The sequence below is a fragment of the Hyla sarda genome, chromosome 4 (assembly GCF_029499605.1).
Source record: "Hyla sarda isolate aHylSar1 chromosome 4, aHylSar1.hap1, whole genome shotgun sequence".
Lineage (NCBI taxonomy): Eukaryota > Metazoa > Chordata > Amphibia > Anura > Hylidae > Hyla > Hyla sarda.
In genome coordinates, this window is record NC_079192.1 from 151,506,176 (window position 1) to 151,530,325 (window position 24,150).

Sequence of the window (24,150 nt, forward strand, 5' to 3'; positions counted from 1 at the left end):
CAAGACACACCCCAAATACAATCCCATAACAAGACACACCCCATACAAATACAATCCCATAGCAAGACACACCCCATACAAATACAATCCCATAACAAGACACACCTCATACAAATACAATCCCATAACAAGACACACCCAACAAATACAATACCATAACAAGACACACCTCATACAAATACAATCCCATAACAAGACACACCCAACAAATACAACCCCATAACTACGCCAACAAGTACACCATGACAAGCCACATCTCAGCAAATACACCCCCTTATCAAATCACACCCCAAAGACGCACCTTTTGACAAACCACAATACCAATGGAGACCCTATAATAAGACACCCCTCAAACAACCATCACCCTATGACATGCCACACCCCTACAAAACTCCATCCAACTACAGGTCACACCCCCAATAAATTTGCCCCCCTCTCCCCCCCCAAAAAAAAATAAAAAATCACACCTCTAACAAAGTCCACCCCATGCCAAGCCACATCCTATACCTCACCTGTCATAGTGACATTTTAGAAATGTCCCATTAAAGCGCCAGATGACCTCCTCCCCGTTGCACTTTCCACGTGATTCAGTGAGTATAATGTCGTCGCACACGTGATATTCTGCCCCCTAGTTGACAGGTCTGGACATACAGGTGTCTGTACAGGAGTGCACAGCTGCCGCTCGCCCAGTAGGTGGCAGTGTGGCGACTGTCCAGATTTCGGATTCCTCTCAACAATAGAAGGAAGGGGTGGTCACCGTGGAGCAGGGAGGGAGGGAGGGAGGGAGCGGGGAGCGGAGCCGTGTTCGGGATAACACTGATAACTTCACAGCGGAGGGGACTCACTGAGGAAGGTGAGTGACACCCCATGTCCCCGTCCCGTCCTGCTGCTGGGGACACATACAAAAGTCTAGTACATGTAGTGAGAGGACGCAGAGTGCCCCTAGATAACACCTTACAGGTAACAGGACGCTGCCAGCTCTGCTATATCATATAGTCACACGGGGATGGTGGCGCTATAGAGGGTTACCTGGGACTTCTCCACACTGTGCGCTTTTTCCTATGTGATGACCTTGGGTGCCTGGGCTGTGTGTATTGACTCTGTAAACTGAAGTGATAAGGTGGTTAACCCCTGGGTGTCCAGGCCTGGTAATATAAGCTGTGGTATGTACTATGACTCCCAGCAAGTCTGCCAGATGGGAGTTCTAGTAGTTCAAGTTGTGTAGTGTCCGCTATGAACAAGATGTGAGCACCTTTATAAGTTTTACTCAAGTAGAATTTAGTGTGCGGAGCAGTGTTTTCCTAACAGTGTGTCTCCAGCTGTTGCAAAACGCCAAAGGCTGTCCGGGCATGTTGGGAGTTGTAGTTTTGCAACAGCTGGAGGCACAGTTTGGGAAGCATGTTGGGAGTTGTAGTTTTGCAACAGCTGGAGGCACAGTTTGGGAAGCATGCTGGGAGTTGTAGTTTTGCAACAGCTGGAGGCACAGTTTGGGAAGCATGCTGGGAGTTGTAGTTTTGCAACAGCTGGAGGCACAGTTTGGGAAGCATGCTGGGAGTTGTAGTTTTGCAACAGCTGGAGGCACAGTTTGGGAAGCATGCTGGGAGTTGTAGTTTTGCAACAGCTAGAGGCACAGTTTGGGAAGCATGCTGGGAGTTGTAGTTTTGCAACAGCTGGAGGCACAGTTTGGGAAGCATGCTGGGAGTTGTAGTTTTGCAACAGCTGGAGGCACAGTTTGGGAAGCATGCTGGGAGTTGTAGTTTTGCAACAGCTGGAGGCACAGTTTGGGAAGCATGCTGGGAGTTGTAGTTTTGCAACAGCTGGAGACACAGTTTGGGAAGCATGCTGGGAGTTGTAGTTTTGCAACAGCTGGAGACACAGTTTGGGAAGCACTGCTATGGAGGATTCGTGTTAGACATGTGTTTTTAGGGTTTATTCACACATGGCAGATTTGCCCCACTCTTTGGAATGGGATGTGTAGGAATCCAGGTACATGCTGAAGAGACAGGCGCATTCTGAGGTATGGAACGGAACATGTCCGCCATGTGTGACTATAGCCTTAAAAAAAACAACTATATCTTCATAGTGACTATAGCATACAGCCAAAGGCTGTCCAGGCATGCTGGGAGTTGTAGTTTTGCAACATCTGGAGGCACCCTGGTTGGGAAACACTGGCATACAGGCTGCGCCAGCCACACGGGGGGGGGGGGGGGGGGGTTCCTCCTGATAAGGATGTGGACATTAAGGGGGAAATGGGGGAAGGTCGGTCCTATGGTCAGGGTCCACCTTTAAACATCAGATTGGAAAGCCACTCTGCTCCGGAGGACCTGACAGGTAGTAAACATAGAGGCCCTTTCACTCACATGGAGCGCTGCTGGTAGGCTGCATTCACATCTCGTTTTTGCAATACGGGTCCCGTATCCCGTTTCTGTACGAAAAAGTATGTCTCCAAACCGGACCGAAACGTATGCAACCGTATATGCCTCCTCACGTTTTTAAACCGTATACGGTTTTGAAATAGATGTCCGTTTGCATACGTCTAAATACGTTTTCCTTGAAAAAAAACAGATACGGTTTTATGTTTGTCAACATTTTAAATAAAGTTCCTCTTTTTTTTAAATTGAATTCCCCCCCCCCCCCCCAAAAAAAGAAAAAAAAGAAAAACCGTATTGTGCAAACCGTATGTACCATACGCACATACGGTTCTATACGGTTCACATAGACTACCATTTAAAAAAAGTATCATGTTGGATACGGTTTTTTCAACCTTACTTCAAATCGTAGTAGACTACGGATTGGTGTGCGGAAAAAAAAGCATACAACCGTAAATGAAGCAAAACGTATGCCACCGGATGCTACGGTTGTCAATGTAATGTCTATGCATACAGTTTGGAATACGGTTCAATAAGTTTTTTTTTTTTTTTTGCTGTAACCGGATACGGCAACCGTATTGCAAAAACGAGATGTGAATGCAGCCTAAGGCCGGTTTTGTGATTTTCTGTAAATGTAGCTGTTTTCGTGTTTTTTTTTTTTTTTTTCTTAGACAAATGTTACATTGAAATCAAGGTAAATTTAAAGTGTGCAATTTACAAAGTGTGGTGGTTCGTGGTGCAGTTTCTTATAGGTAAATAACCGTTGGCCCTTTTAAAAAAATAAAAAAAAAATAAAAAATGTTAGGTCTGCCTTAACCAACCCCCCCCCCCCCCCAAAGAAAATCTAGCATTTATTTAAAATATCAACACAGACAGTATTCTGCAGATAAATGATGTGCAGAATTTGAAGCTGCAGATTTTATGCTCTACATTTCAATGTAAACTAAATGGTTGAACGCAGCGTCAAATTTTCAGCTTTGAATCCTCTGCATAAATATGCGCAGGATACTGTACATGTGAATAGACCCTAAGGGTGTATTTTTCTCATAGCGGAAACATATTTAGGGAAATACAAGTAGCCTCAGTTTTCTATGACATTTATGACTCTAATATGACTATTTGACATATTCTTTTATTGCAGTCATGTCACTTATTCTGTCTTATTTAAAGTGCACGCTGAAAAGATGTGTGCATTTCTGTTTAAAACAACGGGCGCGCAATGCATGCATTTTTCAGTGCATATTTTGGCACCTGGCGAACCTGGCCTTAGGCTAGAATTGCGCATACAGCACGCAGATTTTTCAATGCTGTGTGGACAATGAAAAACGTTTCCCATTTAAGTCAGTGGGAGACGGATTTTTGTAAAGAAACGTGCTGATTTGGACATTGGTTTGGATTTTGGGTCCCATGAAGCAGTCTGAACATGAGGGTATGGTAACGCTGAGGAATTAGAGAGGAATTCTTGAGGAATAATTTCGGTCAGGAAATTGTTGACTTCTGTCATTTTATCTATCGTGTTCTTAGGTTCACTTCATAAGATATATTTAAAGCACAACAAACACGTTTCTTGCCTGTAAATGGTACTTCATCAGGCGAGGTGATGCACATTGCCTGATGAAGTGCCCTTTAGGGGCAAGAAACGCGTTGTTTGTTGTGCTGTAAATAAATCTGATGAAGTGAACCTACGAATACCGTCATCTTCCTTCAACTGTAACTGCGCCCGATGAAGATCTACTTTTATCTCTGCCATTTCTGCTGCTATTACGAACCGGTGAGCGAGGACCTGACCGGAGGATCTAGGCTGCATACAGAGCTTTGTCTATCAATACACTACATGGTGTTGTGCCCTCAGTGCTACATCCTTTGGGAAGTGTAAGTCTTTACATTTGCCAAATATCTTACAGTACCGCACATGGGGCGCTTGTGCCTTTTTTCTTCTCTTTGCTATTTATCTATCATGTGGAATTTGTTCGGAATTCAAGCAGAAATGGATAGGAATAAAGGAGGAAGCTATTCAATTCTACTTTTCTGGAATCCGCTCGAATTTCAAGCTAAACGGATTTAATCAGGAAAAAAATCCCATTGACTTCAGTGGGCTTTTACCAGAGGATTCCGCCTAAAGAATGAACATGTTCTATCTTCAGGCGGAACAGTGTCGGAATTCTGCTAGTGTGAACAGGACAGCAGAAAGTCCATTAAATTCAATGGAAAATGACTTGATGAATAAATTGGAGCAGACAAAGCAAGAGGAATTACTTGAGTAAATTCCTCAGTGTGAACATACCCTTAGGGTGGATCGCGGTCAGGATAAAACATTGCTGTTTCTATTTTCTGATTGTACTACATTATTATAATGGCAGCCATCTTGGCTGAGCTATATTTAAATGGGCACTGTCACCAACTTTATTTTTTGATATGTTGTAGTACTTATGTACTACAACATATCTCTAATATACTTTTATTATTATTATTTTTTATTAAAATGGTTTAATTTACATTTGAAAACCGGCCACTAGGGGTCTCCCTCCTAGTGGCCGGCTGCAGCCTGGCGTGACGTCACGCCTGAAAAAGGACTGATTTTGGCCTGGCAATCAGTCCTTTTTCAGTTAGGCTGCACTCGCTCCCTGCCTGTCAATCAGACAGGCAGGGAGCGAGCGCATTGGCTCCCCGGCCACTGGCTGGGAGGCCACTGCTCCCGCACATCGCCGCCCCCGCTGTCCCTGCACGCCCGCTGCCGGACTCTGCAGTAAGTGTAATGAGGGAAAGGGGTATGCGGGAGGGGGGGGGGATGTGATGGAGGGAACGGGGTATGGCGCGGGGGGGAGGGAGACGGAGGGGACGGGCTAGCGCCGCAGCGCCACATGTAACTAACTAATAGTTTATCTACACAGGGTGCCTCCAGCTCTTTCAATACTACAACTCCCAGCATGCCCTGACAGCCAATAGATGTCAGGGCAAGCTGGGAGTTGTAGTGGTAAAACAGCTGGAGGCACCCTGTGTAGATGAACTAAGGGCGGAAGTCCCCCCCCCCCAGCAGGCATCAGTGACGTGGTGCCTGCTGGGGAAGTCTGCCTGGTAGTGAGCACACTGCCAGGCAGACAAAAGGCATTTTTAATATAGTAAAAATAAAAATTAAAACCAGGGAGGGGGTTAGGGATAGATTGGCAATAGGCAGGGACAGAAAAAAATGGGATGGTGGGAGCTACCCTTTAAAGGAAAACTGTCACATGTTCACTCCTGCACTATCCACAGGTACTGACGGATAGTGCGGGGGACGCTGAATCATATGATCCCTACCTTGCCCGGATCTGTCTGGCCGTTTGCCCGCAATCTGAAAACCCTGCCCGTGCCAGTTACAGCCACATTTGCATATATAGAAAAACTAAGATTTCGGGCGTACGGCTGGATGGATCCGGGCAAGGTAGGGATCATATGAATCAGCGTCCCCCCGCACTATCCGTCAGTACCTGTGGTTAGTGCGGGAGTGAATATGTGACAGTTTTCCTTTAATAGCATTTAGAGATTTGCAGGGATGTGAGGCTATGTTAAAATTACTGTTCAGCTCTGCTAAAAGGATGGAAGTTGAGCAGAGCAAAAAATACTGCATGTTTTTCTCTGCTCTACTCCCCTAAAATAACAGACACCTGACTGACCCCCTTCAAGTCATTGGGATCTGGTTCAGCTGCTTTATTTGGCTCCCAATGGACCCTGAACGGGTCAGAGCACAACAGTAATGTGAATGTAGCCTGATCTGTGCAAAACCAGAAGTCTCAGCTTAGTTTTAGGCCTAGGGGTCAGAATGAAAACGGCAAGATTTCAGGATGATTTTATTATGTAGATCAGCGGTCTTCCAGCATCCTCGGACAGTAAAATGGAAGATAGAAAACACATCCCCAAAAAAAATCTTCAAAAAATATGTTTAAGAAAAAAACTTAATGTATTAAAAAAAAAGTTTCTTTTCTCCTCTCACATTCCCTTTATATTTATACATTTGCTGTAATGGACTCTATGGCTACCTCTGAATTGCAGTCATCATGACCTTTGTTCAATGTATGTGGCTAAGCACACAAGATCTTTACATGGTGTATATGTGATGGGACTAGACTGTAATTCTGACACAATTGCACAGGAGTCTACCATGTTATCTTGGCCTTAAAGGGGAACTCAGGCCCCAAGACATCTTATCCCCCTATCCAAAGGATAGAGGATAAGATGTCTGATTGCGGGGGTCTCGCCGCTGGGGACCCCCACAATCTAGCATGCAGCACCCACCTGTAAGCACTGCTGTTATGCCTCCCGACCACGGGGACGGAGTAACGTGATGTCACGACTCCACCCCTGTGTGATGTCACGCCCCACCCCCTCAATGCAAGTCTATGGGAGGGGGCGTGGTGACCGTCACGCCCCCTCCTATAGACTAGCATTGAGGGGTCGGGGCGTGAAGTCACACGGGGGCGGAGTCATGATGTCACGATACCACGTCCCCATGGTCGGGAGGCATAACAGCAGTGCTTACAGGTGGGTGCTGCATGCTAGATTGCGGGGGTCCCCAGCGGCGAGACCCCCGCAATCAGACATATTATCCTGGGGATAAGATGTATTTGGGCCGGAGTGCCCCTTTAACCCCTTAAGGACTCAGCCCATTTTGGCCTTAAGGACTCAGACAATTTAATTTTTACGTTTTCATTTTTTCCTCCTCGCCTTCTAAAAATCATAACTTTTATATTTTCATCCACAGACTAGTATGAGGGCTTGTTTTTTGCGCGACCAGTTGTCCTTTGTAATGACATCACTCATTATATCATAAAATGTATGGCGCAACCAAAAAACAATATTTTTGTGGGGAAATTAAAAAGAAAAATGCAATTTTGCTAATTTTGGAAGGTTTCGTTTTCACGCCGTACAATTTATGGTAAAAATGACATGTGTTCTTTATTCTGAGGGTCAATACGATTAAAATGATACCCATTATTACATACTTTTATATTATTGTTGCGCTTAAAAAAAATCACAAACTTTTTAACCAAATTTAGTACGTTTATAATCCCTTTATTTTGATGACCTCTAACTTTTTTATTTTTCCGAATAAGCGGTGATATGGTGGCTCATTTTTTGCGCCATGATCTGTACTTTTTTTTTGATACCACATTTGCATATAAAAAACTTTTAATAAATTTTTTATAATTTTTTTTAAACAAAATGTATTTAAAAAGTAGCAATTTTGTACTTTTTTTTTTTTCGTTCACGCCGTTCACTGTATGGGATCATTAACATTTTATTTTAATAGTTCGGACATTTACGCACACGGCGATACCAAATATGTCTATAAAATTTATTTTTTACGCTTTTTGGGGGTAAAATAGGAAAAAACTGACGTTTTACTTTTTTATTGGGGGAGGGGATTTTTCCCCATAGGAGACTATTCATAGCAATACCATGATTGCTAATACTGATCTGTTCTATGTATAGGACATAGAACAGATCAGTATTATCGGCGATCTTCTGCTCTGGTCTGCTCGATCACAGACCAGAGCAGAAGACGCCAGGAGCCGGAAGGAGGAAGGTGACGGGACCTCCGTGCGGCGTTCTGAATGATCGGATCCCCGCAGCAGCGCTGCGGGCGATCTGATCATTCATTCAAATCGCGCACTGCCGCAGATGCTGGGATCTGTATTGATCCCGGCACCTGAGGGGTTAATGGCGGACGCCCGCGAGATCGCGGGCGTCGGCCATTGCCGGCGGGTCCCTGGCTGCGATCAGCAGCCGGGATCAGCCGCGCATGACACGGGCATCGCTCCGATGCCCGCGGTTATGCACAGGACGTAAATGTACGTCCTGGTGCGTTAAGTACCACTGCACCAGGACGTACATTTACGTCCTGCGTCCTTAAGGGGTTAAAGTGAGCAGACAGACACATTAGATGCCAAGCCTAACAGTTTGGTGGGACTGGTAACCATCCTATACATCCAGTGGTCTCTTGAGTCACCCCTAACAGTAAATCTCAATGGGCATAAGTCACTGACAAAGGTGTCTGGAGGGGGCTTTCTCCCCTCATGTAGGGTACAATCGATAGTGATCGCTGTGTGCTGAATGAATATTTGGCTGACAGCTGTCTTATTTGTATGTCTTGCTTTACAGACTGTCACCTGTCTATTGTTCTTGTGTAAAGTCACTTTCTCCTTCAGAGTGAAACTGCCTGCAAGGCACTGTTGACCTTCTGAGGTTTTTTCTGCCAGACCTTGTAGAGGTTGTCATCCGGGTGCTCGCTATGGCAGCACCAGGTCTAGTTGGGAAAGAGTTGGAAATCCTTAGTATGGCCGGTTTCACACGGATGTATTATGGAGGCATTTTTGCGTCTATCACTTCTACAATTATACGCCTGACCTGGGATGCTTCGGCTCATCAGACCTGTGGGTCAGGCTTGAAATCGCAGCCATAATATAGGTGTTTGGGGTCCCCAAAGTCGCATTCTGCAAAAAAAAAAAAAGTTTCCCACTGTATGTATGAATAATTCCTCTGCTAAGCTTTTTGATAAACGCTGACCCAGATATGTTTGGGCGACTGTCTGGTAATGGTCCCAGTCTGCAGGGCACAATGCCAGATCTTCTCACGTTTATACATGTACCAGCAGGGAGAGACATGGTGACACTGCTTCATTATCTGTTGTTGTTGTGTGTTACCATCTGTAGAATTGTATCTTTTTCCTATGGTATGACAATGGGTAGTAGTTGCTGTGTGTGGTAGTAAACACTGTAGCAGCACATGGAGAAGTGTCATTAGCTAAACCCGTAATACACGTGGGACCTGTCAGCGATCGGAGCAGGTTTCACCCTTAGGATTGTGGTGTCTGAGCTCCAGTATGCAAGTGCATAGCTAAAGTGGCATCCTCAAACAATACCCATTTTCTGTGGGGGTGGGGATGGTACGGAGTTTCCCAATAACATACTTTGCATTCCTGAACTTACTGTCATGAATTACTTAATTCCTGGGGTGGAGGAAGGGTGTGATTATTACTATATGGAGAAAAGTGTTATGTAATGAAGAAGACTTCATTGACTTTTATAGAGCGGGTTTAGTCGTGCAAGGATTTAGAAGCACAAGCCTGTTCCCTACAGGTTCACACATCGAAGAGTTTTCTGCTAATATGTCTATATGTGGTTTAGTGTATTAGATCTTTTACCCTGACAGTATGTTATGGTAAAATGGTATGTTCATTAGTATTATGTTTTTACAGCATGTTCACGTGGAGGTATACAGTGTCTGTGTAATTTGCCTTATTGCAACTCATATATTATTTATGTAAACCGGTTTGAGAAAGTATAAACTGAAAAGGGTTGTCTGATTTTAAAGGGAATTTATCAGATTCAATCTGCTCTATCTGATGCATAAATGTAAAGATGGGGACCTGATCCACTTGCTTCATTTTTTGTTTGTGTTCAGTTTTTTTTCCTTTTTATGCCATATTTTTGTTAAAATTGCTGTTCTCAGTAGTCTACAATAGAACATTAAAGGGGTTCTCCGGTGCTTACACATCTTATCCCCTATCCAAAGGATAGGGGATAAGATGCCTGATCGCGGGAGTCCTGCCGCTGGGGACACCCGTGATCATGCACGCGGCACCCCGTTTGTAATCAGTCCCCGGAGTGCGTTCGCTCCGGGTCTGATTACGGGCGACCACCGGGCCGGTGGCGTGTGACGTCACGCCTCCGCCCCCGTTTGACGTCACGCTCCGCCCCTCAATGCAAGCCTACGGGAGGGGGCGTGATAGCTTGATAGCGTGGTAGCCTACGGGAGGGGACTGATTACAAACGGGGTGCCTCGTGCATGATCACGGGCGTCCCCAGCTGCGGGACTCCCGCACCGCGATCAGGCATCTTATCCCCTATCCTTTGGATAGGGGATAAGATGTGTAAGCACCGGAGAACCCCTTTAAAAATCACTGGCAATCATTTGCAGGAATAACTGTCTAATTTCAGGTAGTCCGACTGCTTGGACCCCCCCAAATCAATCTCAAGCACTGTAGTCCGGCTATCTTTTGCACTTCATTGATGGTGAATGGAGCAAGAAGATAACTATCTATGATGGCAAACCTTTTTAACCCCTTAAGGACACAGCCAATTATTATTATTTTTTGCGTTTTCGTTTTTTCCTCTTTGCCTTCTAAACTTATTTCCATTCACAGACCCATATAAGGGCTTGTATTTTGCGCAACCAATTACCTTATGCTGTGTTTGGTCTCTTCATTCAATCACTGCAGGTTGCTCTGTAACCTCCAACTAATAGGACAGGAGTGCTAGTCCCCCCCCCCCCCCCTCACTTCCTGGACTTTGTCCTAACCTTGTGCTTCAGATTGGACAAAGGTGATGCTGCAGCCAGACAGAATTAAATTCATTATTTCCATAAAATGGAAATAACATTTTCTTATGAAGTATATTTTAACATATAAAAAGTTTTTGAATCTTGACATTGTCCATTTAAATGGAGCTCAGCTGTTGTCTGTTTACTGTTTAGCAGTGTTTCTGGGTATTACATACAGTGCATTCAGAAAGTCTTTAGGCTTTGGATTTAAGCCTTTTTATGTTGTAGCATTGTGCTAAAAGCAAAGAAAAACACAATTTCAAAACTTTTTGCAAATGTATTAAAAATTTGGCCTCACATTTTAAGGGTCATTTGTAGAAGAAACCAGACACTGCTTATCACCTGCCCAATGCCAATGCCTACATTGAAGCATGGTGGTGGGAACATCATGTGGTGGGGATGTTTTTCAGTAGCAGGGATAGAGAGAAGATTGTTCAGGGTTGTGGGAAAGCTGAATGAAGCAATATGCTGAGATATTCTTAATGAAAACCTGATACAGAGTGCTCTGGATCTCAGACTGTGCTGAAGGTTCACCTTCAAACAAGACGATGAGGGACATTTATCAAGCTTTTTACACTGCTGTTTAGAGTAAATTAGTTGAAGATATTCCACACTTGCAAAAAAAAGTGTGCAAAGGTGATTTTGACTAAAAGGACTGAAAGGGGTACTCCACCCCTAGACATCTTATCTCCTATCCAAAGGGGACCGCCGCTGGGGACCCCTGCAATATAGCATGCGGCACCCACTTGTTTCTTGTCCGGAAGCGTTGGAGGGTCTGGGTCACGATCTTCTGTTCCCGTGGTCGGGACCCAGACCCTCCAGCGCTTCCGGACAAGAAACAGGTGGGTGCCGCATGCTATATTGCGGGGGTCCCCAGCGGCAGGACCCCCGCGATCAGACATCTTATCCCCTATCCTTTGGATAGGAGATAAGATGTCTAGGGGTGGAGTACCCCTTTAAGTACACAGTTTTGGTTTTTCACTATGCAATGTTAAGAGATTTATGAAGTGCAATTTTTCTTAAAAAGTCATAATTTGTCTCATAGCCCTCAATTACCCCTCAAACATACACCAGCGCAGACCTGTCTTACAAAACTGACTGTAGACAACACTTTCAAAAAGTTGCACTGGGAAAAAAAAAGTCTCCGAAAAATCGCAGAGAAGGAATTGTATAAAATGGTGTCCTGAAGTGAATGTCACAAAATGTGTACAATCAACTGGTACCAGAAAGTTAAACAGATTTGTAAATTACTTCTATTAAAAAATCTTTACCCTTCCAGTACGTATTAGCAGCTGTATGCTACAGAGGAAATGCTTTTATTTTTGAATTTCTTTTTTGTCTTGTCCACTTGTTTGTTTTTGTCTTGTCCCCTTAATTCCCTGGTTGAACTTGATGGACATATGTCTTTTTTTCGACCGTACTAACTATGTAACTATGTAACAGTGCTCTCTGCTGACACCTGATGCCCGTGTCAGGAACTGTCCAGAGCAGGAGAAAATCCTCATAGCAAACCTATGTTGCTCTGGACAGTTCCTGACACGGACAGAGGTGTCAGCAGAGAGCACTGTGGACAAGACGAAAAAGAAATTTAAAAAAGAAAAGAATTTCCTCTGTTTAACTTTTCAGTGCAAGCACAATTTTTTTTTTCTCTGGCTTTTCTTGATCCTAAAATAATGGGCTTCACACTGCCGGAGACAGCCGGCAGTGTGAACGTAGCCTAACAAGGACAAAATATTCTACTTTTTTTTTTTTTTTTCAATTTCAGGAGTCACCTTAATTCCGTTTATTGTGGTGTAGTTATCACACAGTCATTCAAAGGTTCCATTCATTTTGAAAAGTGCAACTCAGATTTAACACTAAATAAGAAATGTTATATCTATCCATAAAAACCAAAGCAAAATGTTAGACACATTGCTGAGCACATTGGCCACTTTCTGAGATGTATCCACATAAACTGTATTGCAGTTCGGATTTCAGTGCTTGTCCTTTTCAGGATTGTACCTAGCTGAATGTGTATACGTTACATTTTCTCAGTGGGGTTCATAGTGAACACATGCCTGGAACCACGTAAGGCTAGGTCAAGATTCCCAGTTCAAAGTCAGTGTCATTGTTCCCAGTCAGCAAATTTACACACGGAGACATTCATTCATTTAGAAGAAAAGAGAGGTCAGGACCCTAGAACCTTTATGAATCGGTCTCTTTTCTTTCCCTGACTATGAAATGTGTGTTTACAGCCTCTCAGCAAGACACACAGGTCTTTGTGCAGTTTCATAATATAATATACTATATTGCAAAGTTATCTACATGACCTGATAGAGGTAAAATCTGGCATCTATTCTGATCAGTGGGGATAGCAAAGCCTTCTGGGTATAACATTCATAGATGATCCTGGCCTCTGAGGACCTTTTTTCAATCCTGAAGTCTATTTTGTGGTGGTGTTTCCAAATATTTTTCCACATCAGTGTGATAGTCTGGTTTGACTGTTTGTTTTTTATTTAATTTTTTTATTTTTCATCTTTTGTCTTGTGTTACTTGTGTGTAGATAATATGCAGTTAAAGGGGTACTCCGCTGCTCAGTGTTTTTTACAAACTGTTCCGAAAGCTGGAGCCGGTGTCGGGAACTTGTGACATCATAGCCACGCCCCCTAATTACATCACAACCCACCCCCTCAATGTAAGTCTATGGGAGGGGGATTATGGCTGTCACTCCCCCTCCCATAGAGTTGCATTGAGGGGGCGACGCATGACATCATGAGGGGGCGGGTCTATGAGGTCACAAGCTACCGGCGTCTGCTCCAGCGTTCGGGACAGTTTGTTCCAAAAGTTGAGCAGTGGAGTACCCCTTTAAGAAAGGCTGATGGTCACAACTCACTTCCTCCTCTTCCCTCCCTTGCTCATATCTAGAACACTCAGGAAACAATGAGTTAGGGCCAGAATATTTTCCCCCTGTGGTCCATATAGATGCTGTAAAGTGTATCTGTAAATGCTGTTAACAGAACAGAACCTCTGGTCAAAATGGCCCCCTCCATTATGATGAGCAAAAAAAAAAACTGAAAATGTTTGTATTTTTTTAATCTTTTTATTACATTTTTCTTAGTACATTACAAAAAGAGAAAAATAACACAATAAACATCAAAAACCATTAGAAGGGTGAGGGTAGGGGGTGAAACTCACAAGCATTGGCCCCTCCGACCTCCCTACATTTACACCTAATCTTGTACCCTTCCACTATCCGATTCTCTCTCTCTCCCCCTCTCCCCCTCTCCCCCTCTATACTTCTGAAGAACATTTTAAAAAACGTGGCGACGTTAAGCACTCTGTAACAGTCTATATCATGGGGGTCTACATCCTCTTATCTCTTTTATTTTTTGTATCCAATTATCCCAAATCATGCGTTTAGCATCCAGTGAAGTTAAGCTATCTATTTTATCTAATCTTAGTCTTTCCATTATGCATACATGGGTTAGAGAATTCTAAATTTTCTATTTTACTAGGGACTTTAGTAGATTTCCAATTTTTAGCTACAGCCGTACAGACCACGTATAACACATGGAAGCTTACAATCCTATCTTTAAGTTTATCCAACCCAATATTTAAAAGAGCCATTCCAGGGCCCCATTCTCTATATTTACCTAGGATATTATTTAGAAGAATATTTATTTCTTCTCATAATGGCTGTATCAATCGGCAGCTCCACCACATATGTAAAAAGGTGCCCTGTTCCTGCTTGCATCTCCAACACACTGCTTTGGTATTCTCCTTTTGGTACATTTTCGCCAGACACCGCTGGTGTAAGATACCAGCGGTACATGAGTTTACGTGAGGTCTCCAGATGTGATATACAATGTGACAGATTAGATGGTAGGACGTATAATTTATTCCAATCCTTGTGGAGAATTTGTATACCTAAATCATTTTCCCATTTTGCCTGGAAGCTAATAGTGGGGTCATATAATTTGTCCTGGCTTGCTTTATAAGCTTTTGAAATGGCCCCTCTGCCCCCCTTGGACAGTAAGAAATATTTCTCAAATTGTGTTCTGAGTCCTTGACTGTCTATTCTATGTGACCCCAGCAAGTGCCGAATCTGCAGGTATTTATAAAAATCTTGTGGAGATATATTATATTTCTTGGAGATATGTTCAAAGGGTAATAGTTGACCCTTGAAAATTTTTGTATTAAGTGACAGGTGTGCAGACTTGGTTATTTCATTAAAGGGGTTATTTCATTTTTATATATCAACTGGCTCCAGAAAGTTAAACAGATTTGTAAATTACTTCTATTAAAAAATCTTAATCCTTTCAGTATTTATGAGCTGCTGAAGTTAAGGTTGTACTTTTCTGTCTAAGTCCTCTCTGATGACACGTGACTCGGGAACCGCCCAGTTTAGAAGCAAATCCCCAAAGCAAACCTCTTCTAAACTGGGCAGTTCCCGAGACACGTGTCATCATAGAGCACTTAGACAGAAAAGTACAACCTTAACTTCAGAAGCTCATAAATACTGAAAGGAGTAAGATTTTTTAATAGAAGTAATTTACAAATCTGTTTAAATTTCTGGAGCCAGTTGATATTTAAAAAAATTTTTTTTTCCTGGATAACCCCTTTAAATATATTCCGGTTAAAAAAAAAAAAAGAGAGAGCCTAAAGAAACGTGGTAAGCAAACGGTTGTATTATGGGGACCTATAGAAGTTCATAAGGCTTTTATTGGACCTTTGTATGCATCCAGTTAGATCCAGATGGTTTCTGTAATGGACTCTGTACTAAATGTGACATGCTCTGCACCTTTCTACCTCATAAATACCATACCATAATTATAGCAGTTGACAAAACATTTTACAGTGTCACATGGGGTCCCATACAGCTCCATAATACAAAACCAATGTGCCACCATACAGGCTTCTTGTCATGACTGTGAGGCCCTACACTTCTGACTTTATTTGCATTACTGTTGCTTCACGTGACTTTTTGATCTATGCCAGAAGTATATGAATGTATAGGAGCTGACTATTTACTTTGCAGTTTGGCACTGAAGTCCGTAATTCCTTCTGCACTGAAAAGATGAATTGTCTTGTGTGGTTTCGGTGAGCAGAATTAAAGCTAGAACAAGTTTTACAAGTGTTGCCAATCAGGAACAGGAAGCAGATTGCTCGTATTCCAGCCTTCCACATCCTCCTCAGCTGGGCAGGAAAGTGCATGACATCAACCTCAAGTCCTTGTTTCGAGACACACAGAGCACGGTGGTGAAACCTGCAATTCGAGCCATATGAAGAGCAATTTAAGCTGGTACATTCTGTTTTTCATCCTGCATAAGGAACATACACACATATTCAGCCACCTGAAAGGAATGTGATATTACGTTGATGAAAATAGTAATAGGGTCCTATAATTTATTACTAAAAAAAAGAAAAAGCCCCGTACAAACTCCTGGTCCAATTTACTGTGATATGGAACACATACTTCATAAGGCAGATTTTTACATAATACTGAATTATCATGGCATCTCGGTGCTTGGCAAGGCTGGAAACTCGACTAAACACACAATTGCTGAAGGGCAATGCAAAAGTTACTTGAAGAACACGTTTGCAGAGCAGGATTCTGTGCTGCCAGAGCAGATATCAGTACTGGCCAAGGGAAAATGTTAAAATAAGATAATGGGAAAATGGAACAAATGTGACTTTTATAATCAAAGGGTGGATAAAATCCTACTGACTATAGGAGGCAGCTTTACCCTCTGTGACAAACAATGAGAACTGACATATTTTTGTTGGGTTGGGTAGCTGGTTAGGTGTTCACTCCTGCCAGTGATCATGATTTCTTTGGTCACTTACCCGATCATTGTATCCTATGTATTAGCCTTAAAGGGGTACTCCGGTGAAAACCTTTTTTCTTTTAAATCAACTGGTGGCAGAAAGTTAAACATATTTGTAAATTACTTCTATTAAAAAATCTTAATCCTTCCAGTACTTATTAGCTGCTGAATGCTACAGAGTAAATTCCTTTTTTTTTTTTTGGAACACTGATGACATCACGAACACAGTGCTCTCTGCTGACATCTCTGTCCATTTTAGCAACCATGCACAGCAGATGTATGCTAAGGGCAGCATGGTGGCTCAGTGGTTAGCACTGCTGCCTTGCAGTGCTGGGGACTTGGGTTCAAATCCCACCAAGGACAACAATAAATAAAGCGTTATTATTATTATTATAAGAACGTCAGCAGAGAGAACTGTGGTCGTGATGTCATCAGAGAGCATTCCAAAAAGAAAATAATTTCCTCTGTAGTATTCAGCAGGTAATAAGTACAGGAAGGATTAAGATTTTTTAAAAGAAGTAATTTACAAATATGTTTAACTTTCTGCCACCAGTTGATTTAAAAGAAAAAAGGTTTTCACCGGAGTACGCCTTTAAAGTCAAGTGTATCAGTGTGTCATAGTTATAGTGTGAATATTGTCAGTATTTTTTATACACCGTCATTTTTATAAAATAGCTAAGGAGGACAAAAGCATTGAGGGGGCATAGCTTCACACTTCACAAGAGGCGTGGCCGTGACATCACGACCCCCGCAGCCCACAAACAGCGTTCAGAACAAAATGTTCCGAACTCTGGGGCAGTGGAATACCCCTTTAATGGGAAATGTAATATTTCATTTTAACTTTATTAACACTATTTGTTAGAAGGAAAAATGGCTGTACTTATATACTGTTGTATTTTTCTTTTTTTTTTTTCATCGTTCGGACAAAATTTTGGATTGGTTACATACTCAGTGTTGGGAATCCTTATCATGGATCACCTCATGGTTAAAAATTTTAAATGTGGCTTCAGTTAATTGTTATTAAAGTGATCTGTATAAAAAAGGAAGTCTGCTTATTTTTAGGCCTGATGGCTAGAATTAAAACTGCAATATTGGAAATAATCCTCAGCAGTGAAGGAAAAATTGTCCAGCGCAGGCTCGATGCAGTATTCGTTGTTTATGGATCAGCACATACAGACAATGCACATGGTGAAGCGTTTCGGCGACAAGTCCGTCGCCTTAGTCATAACTTTTAGTATGACTAAGCCGACGGACTTGTCACTGAAACAAGTCACCACGCGCATTGTCTGTATGTGCTGATCCATAAATAAAGAATATTGTATTGAGCCTGCGCTAGATGATTTTTCCTTCAATTGCTGAGGCAATTAAGGGGGTGAGCTGAAAATCGTTGTGTTGGTAATATTTTAAATAGGATTATTTTATAATCTAGATGGTAGAAAAAATTACACACCTTTTGATCAGGGAGTTATGGTTAAAAACAAACAAAATAACTTGACTGACTTGTTCCCCCAAGATCACCGGAATTCCTGAGCTCCTGTCTTTGCAGTGCAGTGCTTCTGGGTTTATAGGTGTGAAGCCAACCTGCTCATCCAATTACAGTGGTCCCTCAAGTTACAGTATTAATCGGTTCCAGGAGGACCATTGTATGTTCAGACCATAACTCTATGGAAACCTGATAATTGGTTCTGAAGCCACGACAATGTCATCATAAAATAGGAAAAAGTGAGGATTACACATATAAGTAGAAAACTAATATAGATAAAACAAGTCCTTAAATATAAAAGTAAGAAAGAACTGCTGGAAGCTGTAAATAACTGTCTAAGTGGAGGACAGAAGCTTCTCCTTTCTGAAAAGTAACATGGAGCCTTCCTTACTCGTGTCCAAAGGAGTAGCTAACTGAGGCACAGGTTAAGAGTAGTACAGAACATGTAGTACCGCCTTGTACTGTAGGGAGGTGCTATCAGACTGACAGTCAGTGGATACGCTTCAGTATTACAGGTGTTTTACCAGTTAATGCCCATTCTAATTGGTCAGTTCTTCCGGCCATTGACGCGTTTGACAGATCTGGACTGTCCGTAAAATTGTATGCTGAGAGTGGTTTCAAGTTACAATGGTCCAGAAAAAAACATTGTAAGTTAAGGGACCACTGTAGTAGCAGAGGTGGGACACCTTTGCAGCCACTGATTGGCTGAGCAGGCCTATCACTTCAGATCTACAAACCTGAAAGCTCTGCATAGAACAGAGCTTCAGGATTTTGGAGGAGCGAGGGTAGGTAAGGGATTTTTTCCTTTTTAATCTTTTCCTTCCATGTACCTGGACTTAATCAAAAACAGCTGGATATACACAAAGCTTTTTGTGACAATTTTATGACTTTTTGCCAGATATGGTGTGGCCAAATGTTACTTAACTAAAATATAAAACACAATACATACGATGGCCCTGATTTACTAAAAGTGGAGTGTAGTTTTTTTCCCCCAATATGTATCTTTCCACTGTATTTACTGATGGTTCCCTATGTTTTGCACTGTTTAATATTTTTACATCTGCTCTGAGCTGACGGGTTTTCCAGAACTCAAATCCACAACATTTTCTGTGGAAACTTTATTAAATATGTTGGGATTTTTTTTTTTTTAAATGTTGGGGGCACGCCCCTTCCAGCCACTCCCCCTTTCCACAACAACCACTTTTTTGGGGTTTTCTAAGTAAATGGAGAGTTTCACAGGTTTTCTGGCGCAACTTCTGTCAGACACAATTTGCGGCGCAATGTGCCAAGTTCTGTGTGAGGGGAAAAAAGAGGTGATTTTTCCACAATAACCAATTTTACCTTTTACCAGAGCTCGTTAGCTGAGCTGTGATTGGTTGCTGGGGAATATCACTCTATTTTTTTTCTCTCACACAGTTTGTAAAATCTGGACCATTATGTGTTCATACAGCATGCCTGAGATGTAACCTGTGTATTTTCTGCTTATGTGCTCAGCAATGATTTTGACCTCAAAAAGGGAGGATGGCTGAAGGCTTCCTCTACAAAATACTGTTAGTCCAATAAAAAGGTATTACAAGATTCTGCAACATTCTATGATTTTGAATCACTGGACTAATATGGCTACTCCAAAATACTAGAACATTAAAAAAAATATATTTTTATTTTCCTGTAATCGAAGTGGTTTTTATGTGCAATAAAATCTCTTAGTGGCCACCCCTCAATAGGGGACACCTCCCAATAGCGAACAGTTTTTTTTTTTATTCCCTGGCATAGTTCCATAAGCTTATTGTATTTGCACCCTCTGAATAGGGGACACTCCTAATAGCGGACACACCTGTGCCGAGCAACACTCTTCCAATAGCAGACAACCTGTACCTTGTAGACAGGGCTGCCATCCCGGGCGTACAGCCAGTACCCCAGTAGCCCCAGCCCAATACCCCCCTGCAGCAGCCCCAGCCCAAAACATCAGTCTCCTGCTTCTGTACGTCTGCCGGACATATCATTGCCCCCCTCGTGCCACTTTATTCCCCCCTGTACTAAATCACCCCCCTCTTTATTAGCCCCTGTGTCACATCATTTCCCTTTGATCCTCACTGTGCCATTACATTCCCCCTTTATTACCCTCTGGGCAACTTTATCTCCCCTCTTTACCAACCCCTGTGCCACAACATTCCCCCCTTTCTTCCCATGTGACACTTCATTCTACCTCTCTCAGCTGCTCTTTGCCGGCTTGAAGTCCTCTGTGCTTGACTGCCGGCACAGACGAGTGACGTTGCAGTATGTTATAGTATTATAGTACAATGACTGTTTTGTTTTTAAATACTGTATTTTAGTAAATCATTACTTTTCCTAATTGATTGCATTAAGGTTTCTTTTTTGTTTTGTATTTCAAGCCTTATTACAGTGAAAAATGTATTTATTTTTTGGTGGTTTTTTTTTATAGGTAGTTATACTCTGGAGTGATTACAGTATTCGATCATTTAGAAAGATTTTTGAGCCTTTTTTCCCAATAGGGGAATAGCAGACACTTCTTCCCCCCCCCATCAACTCCCCGCCCCTTAAGTGTCCACTATTGGGAGAGTCTACTTGAATATACATAACATTAAGACTAATTTTTTTCCATAGTTTGTACTAGAGCTGGGCGGTATGACCAAAAATGTATGTCACAGGTTTTTTTTTTTTTTTATGTTATGGCGGTTCCACGGTACATCAACCCCCCCTCCCCCCCCCCCCGGGTTTATCAGCGCTGTCCCCCACATCAGGGAACTAATCATGTTACCCACAAGCACCGCTATCCTCGTCCTCCTGTGAGTTGCGGGCCGTTGATGGCTCTGTGACATTTCCATCCCCAGTGTGAGGCCATTGCCGGAGCAACGGGGGGGAACGTAGGAAGCGGAGTTAAAGCTTATTTTGTTTATTTTTGCAGCCCGGGCACAGGAATATGTAGTACAGTACAGTACAGTACAGCATTGGCGGCCCGCAACTCACAGGAGGACGAGGAGAGCGGTGCTTGCAGGGTGACATATGATTAGTTCCCCGAGTGGGGGACATCGCAGTGCGGGGCTGATAATTCATTGGGAAGGAGAGAAACAGAACAGCACCTGGGGGTCACATATGATTTGGGACAGCACGCTGCGGCTGATAATTCATTCATTCTAGGGGGGAGGGGCCCAACTGGTATTGCGGTATGGGAAAAATTCATATCGTACAGGAAGAAAATTTCGGTATTCGGTATGAACCGAATCGTTCTTAATACATATGAATGCTGAAGTGAAAGTACACAGTATAATAGTGGTTTGTTTGATCAAAATGTAATACATGACACCCAGTAGTTTTTCATTCTATGACTTGTTTAGCTTTTGTGGTTTGAGATCAGAGCTTGTGGTTTGGTGTCAGAGACTCTAGGGCATTTTAGTGCCCTGCAGCAGTTAATAAATGTGTTTACTATGTTACTGTACTGATATAAAAATCACAGAACTAGGTAGATGTATATGAATGTAGGGGTCATTGTATCATCATGGCCAAAAGGTTTCAGACTGACACAAATTATTATTATTATTATTTTTATAACAGTTTGCTCTTTGTGTTTTTAGATCTTTTAGTCAGATGTGTCTATGGTAAAATGTAGTACTGTTATAAGCTTTTCATACATTTTACTGAGAAATACATCAAATATATGCAATATTTACAGTCTTGAGCCTTCTTTTTCAAGACTTCTGCAGTTTACCTTGGCATGCTGGATATTCACTTCTGGGCCAAATCCTGACTGACTACAACCCATTCTTGCCTAATCAGTGCTTGGAGTTTTTCCAATTTCTCTGTTTTTTGTTTGTCTTCTTTTTAAGCATTGACTACAGGTTCTTATAGACCCAACCACGGGTTCTTTTAGGACATGGTCCTGGCACTTTCTTGACTTTCTTGGGCGCCCTAAAGCTTTCTTTACAGCAATTTAACCTCTTTCCTTCAAGTTCATGATGATCCGATTAAATAGTTGATTGAGGGGACAATTTACTAACGGCAATGTCCTTGCCTGTAAAGCTTTTGGATGCAAAACAATGATGACTTGGAGGCAACGATAGTTAACAGAAGAAAACAATGATTTCAGGCACCATCCTCCTTTTAAAGGGGTACTCCGGTGCTTAGACATCTTATCCCTTATCCAAAGGATAGGGGATAAGATGCCTGATCGCGGGAGTCCCGCCGCTGGGGACGGGGGCGGAGGTGTGACGTCACATGCCGCCGGCCCCGTGGTCACCGGTAATCAGACCCGGAGCGAACACGCTTCAGGGACTGATTACAAACGGGGTGCCGCGTGCATGATCACGGGCGTCCCCAGCGTACCCCGTTTGTAATCAGTCCCCGGAGCGTGTTCGCTCCGGGTCTGATTATGGGCGATCACAGGGCGGGCGGTGTGTGACGTCACGCTTGTGCCCCCGTGTGACGTCAAGCTCCGCCCCTCAATGGAAGCCTATGTGATAGCTGTCACGCCCCCTCCCATAGGCTTGCATTGAGGGGCGGAGCGTGACGTCACACGGGGGCGCAGGCGTGACATCACACGCCGCCCGCCCTGTGATCGCCCGTAATCAGACCCGGAGAAAAACACGCTTCGGGGACTGATTACAAACGGGGTGCCGCGTGCAAGATCACAGGGGTCCCCAGCGGCAGGACTCCCGCGGTCAGGCATCTTATCCCCTATCCTTTGGATAGGGGATAAGATGTTTAAGCATCGGAGTACCCCTTTAACCAGTCTGCCATTTTAACTCAGAATATCAGAATGATATTAACCGGTCACTTTTTGGCAGAGCTATAATTTAGTAAAAATGTGTGATTTTTTTTCTTGTGTGTTTTTTATATATATTATTATTATTATTATTTTTTTTTTTTACTATAATTAATTTTCATGACAAGGAATAACTTTGTAATTCATCTGATCACCCTTCATAACAATCTAGAGTTAGTGCAAATTGCAGCAAAAATTATAACAAATTTGTGTCAGTCAAGACTTTTGGCCATGACTGCATGTGAACTTACCCATTGCCAATTTGATAGGATGGTTATTGTTACATTGCAGCCAGTTGTTTTTCTTTTAACCCTTTAGGGATAACGGGCGTACATGTACACCCTAGTCCTACTCCCGCGGTATAAAGCTAAGCTGAACAAGCTTCATACCCGGTGAGTTCCAGTTTCTATCAACAGCCAAGACCCATGGCTATTGCTGGACATCGCCAATTGGCATTAAATAGGGAAAAAAACACTTGCTGGACTAAAGATGAAAAAGTTTAATAAATGTGAATAAGCCCCTTCTTTAATAAAAGTTTGAATAATTGAATAAAAAATTAAACATATGGTATCGCCACGTGCTTAAATGTACCAACTATTAAAATATAATTAACCTGCATGGTCAATGGCGTACATGTAAATAAAAAAAAAATACCAATGGTCAGAATTGCATATTTCTGGTCACTTCATATACTGGGAAAAAAAAATGAATGAAAGCGATCAAAAAGTCCAATCACAGCAAAAATGTACCAATAAAAAGTACAGATCATGGCACAAAAAATGCATACATAAGCGTTATAGAGGTCAGAAGAGGACAATTTTAAGCATACATGGTTTTTGTACAAAAGTTTCCAAAATGAAAGCCCCTAAAAGTTGCCAAATGTTTTTTCACTTTTGACCCACAAATATCTTTTTAGTATTTGTTTTGCTGTAGATTTGGTGGTAAAATGAGTGTCATTACAAAGTACAATTGGTAGCTCAGAAAACAAGCCTCATATTGGTCTGCCGGTGGAATATTGAAAGTGTAATGGCTATTAGAAGGTGAGGAGGAAAAAATTAATGTGCAAAAATTAAAATAAAAAAACAGATGTCTTAAGGGGTTAAAGTACTTGCAAATTGCTAGGATATGCCATTACTTTATGATCACTGAAGATCCAAATTCTGACACCTTCACTGAACCTGAGTGTGAAGAGACTGTAGCACTGGCGGTGTGTGCATCTCTTATGTCAGGGTTCACGGCAGGAATTTGTGCGGAATGTCCACATGTGACTAGGACTGCTCAGAAATGCGCCGTCTCATAGATGACTATGCGTTTCCTTACAGAATCTGCAGAAAGAACAGACTTTTCTATTCT

The 24,150-nt window shown here is 42.5% G+C and overlaps 1 protein-coding gene across 2 annotated transcripts in view; it reads left to right on the forward strand.

Annotated features, from left to right (window-relative positions):
- Positions 1 to 788: 788 nt before the first annotated feature.
- The window catches only part of CGNL1 (cingulin like 1), a 144,764-nt gene continuing 121,402 nt past the window's right edge, over positions 789 to 24,150 (forward strand). Inside the window, exon 1 of one of the 2 annotated variants that reach the window (XM_056572407.1) lies at positions 789 to 853. The gene's annotated coding sequence lies outside the window, so the exon portion shown is untranslated. The other variant, XM_056572409.1, reaches the window with a different exon arrangement.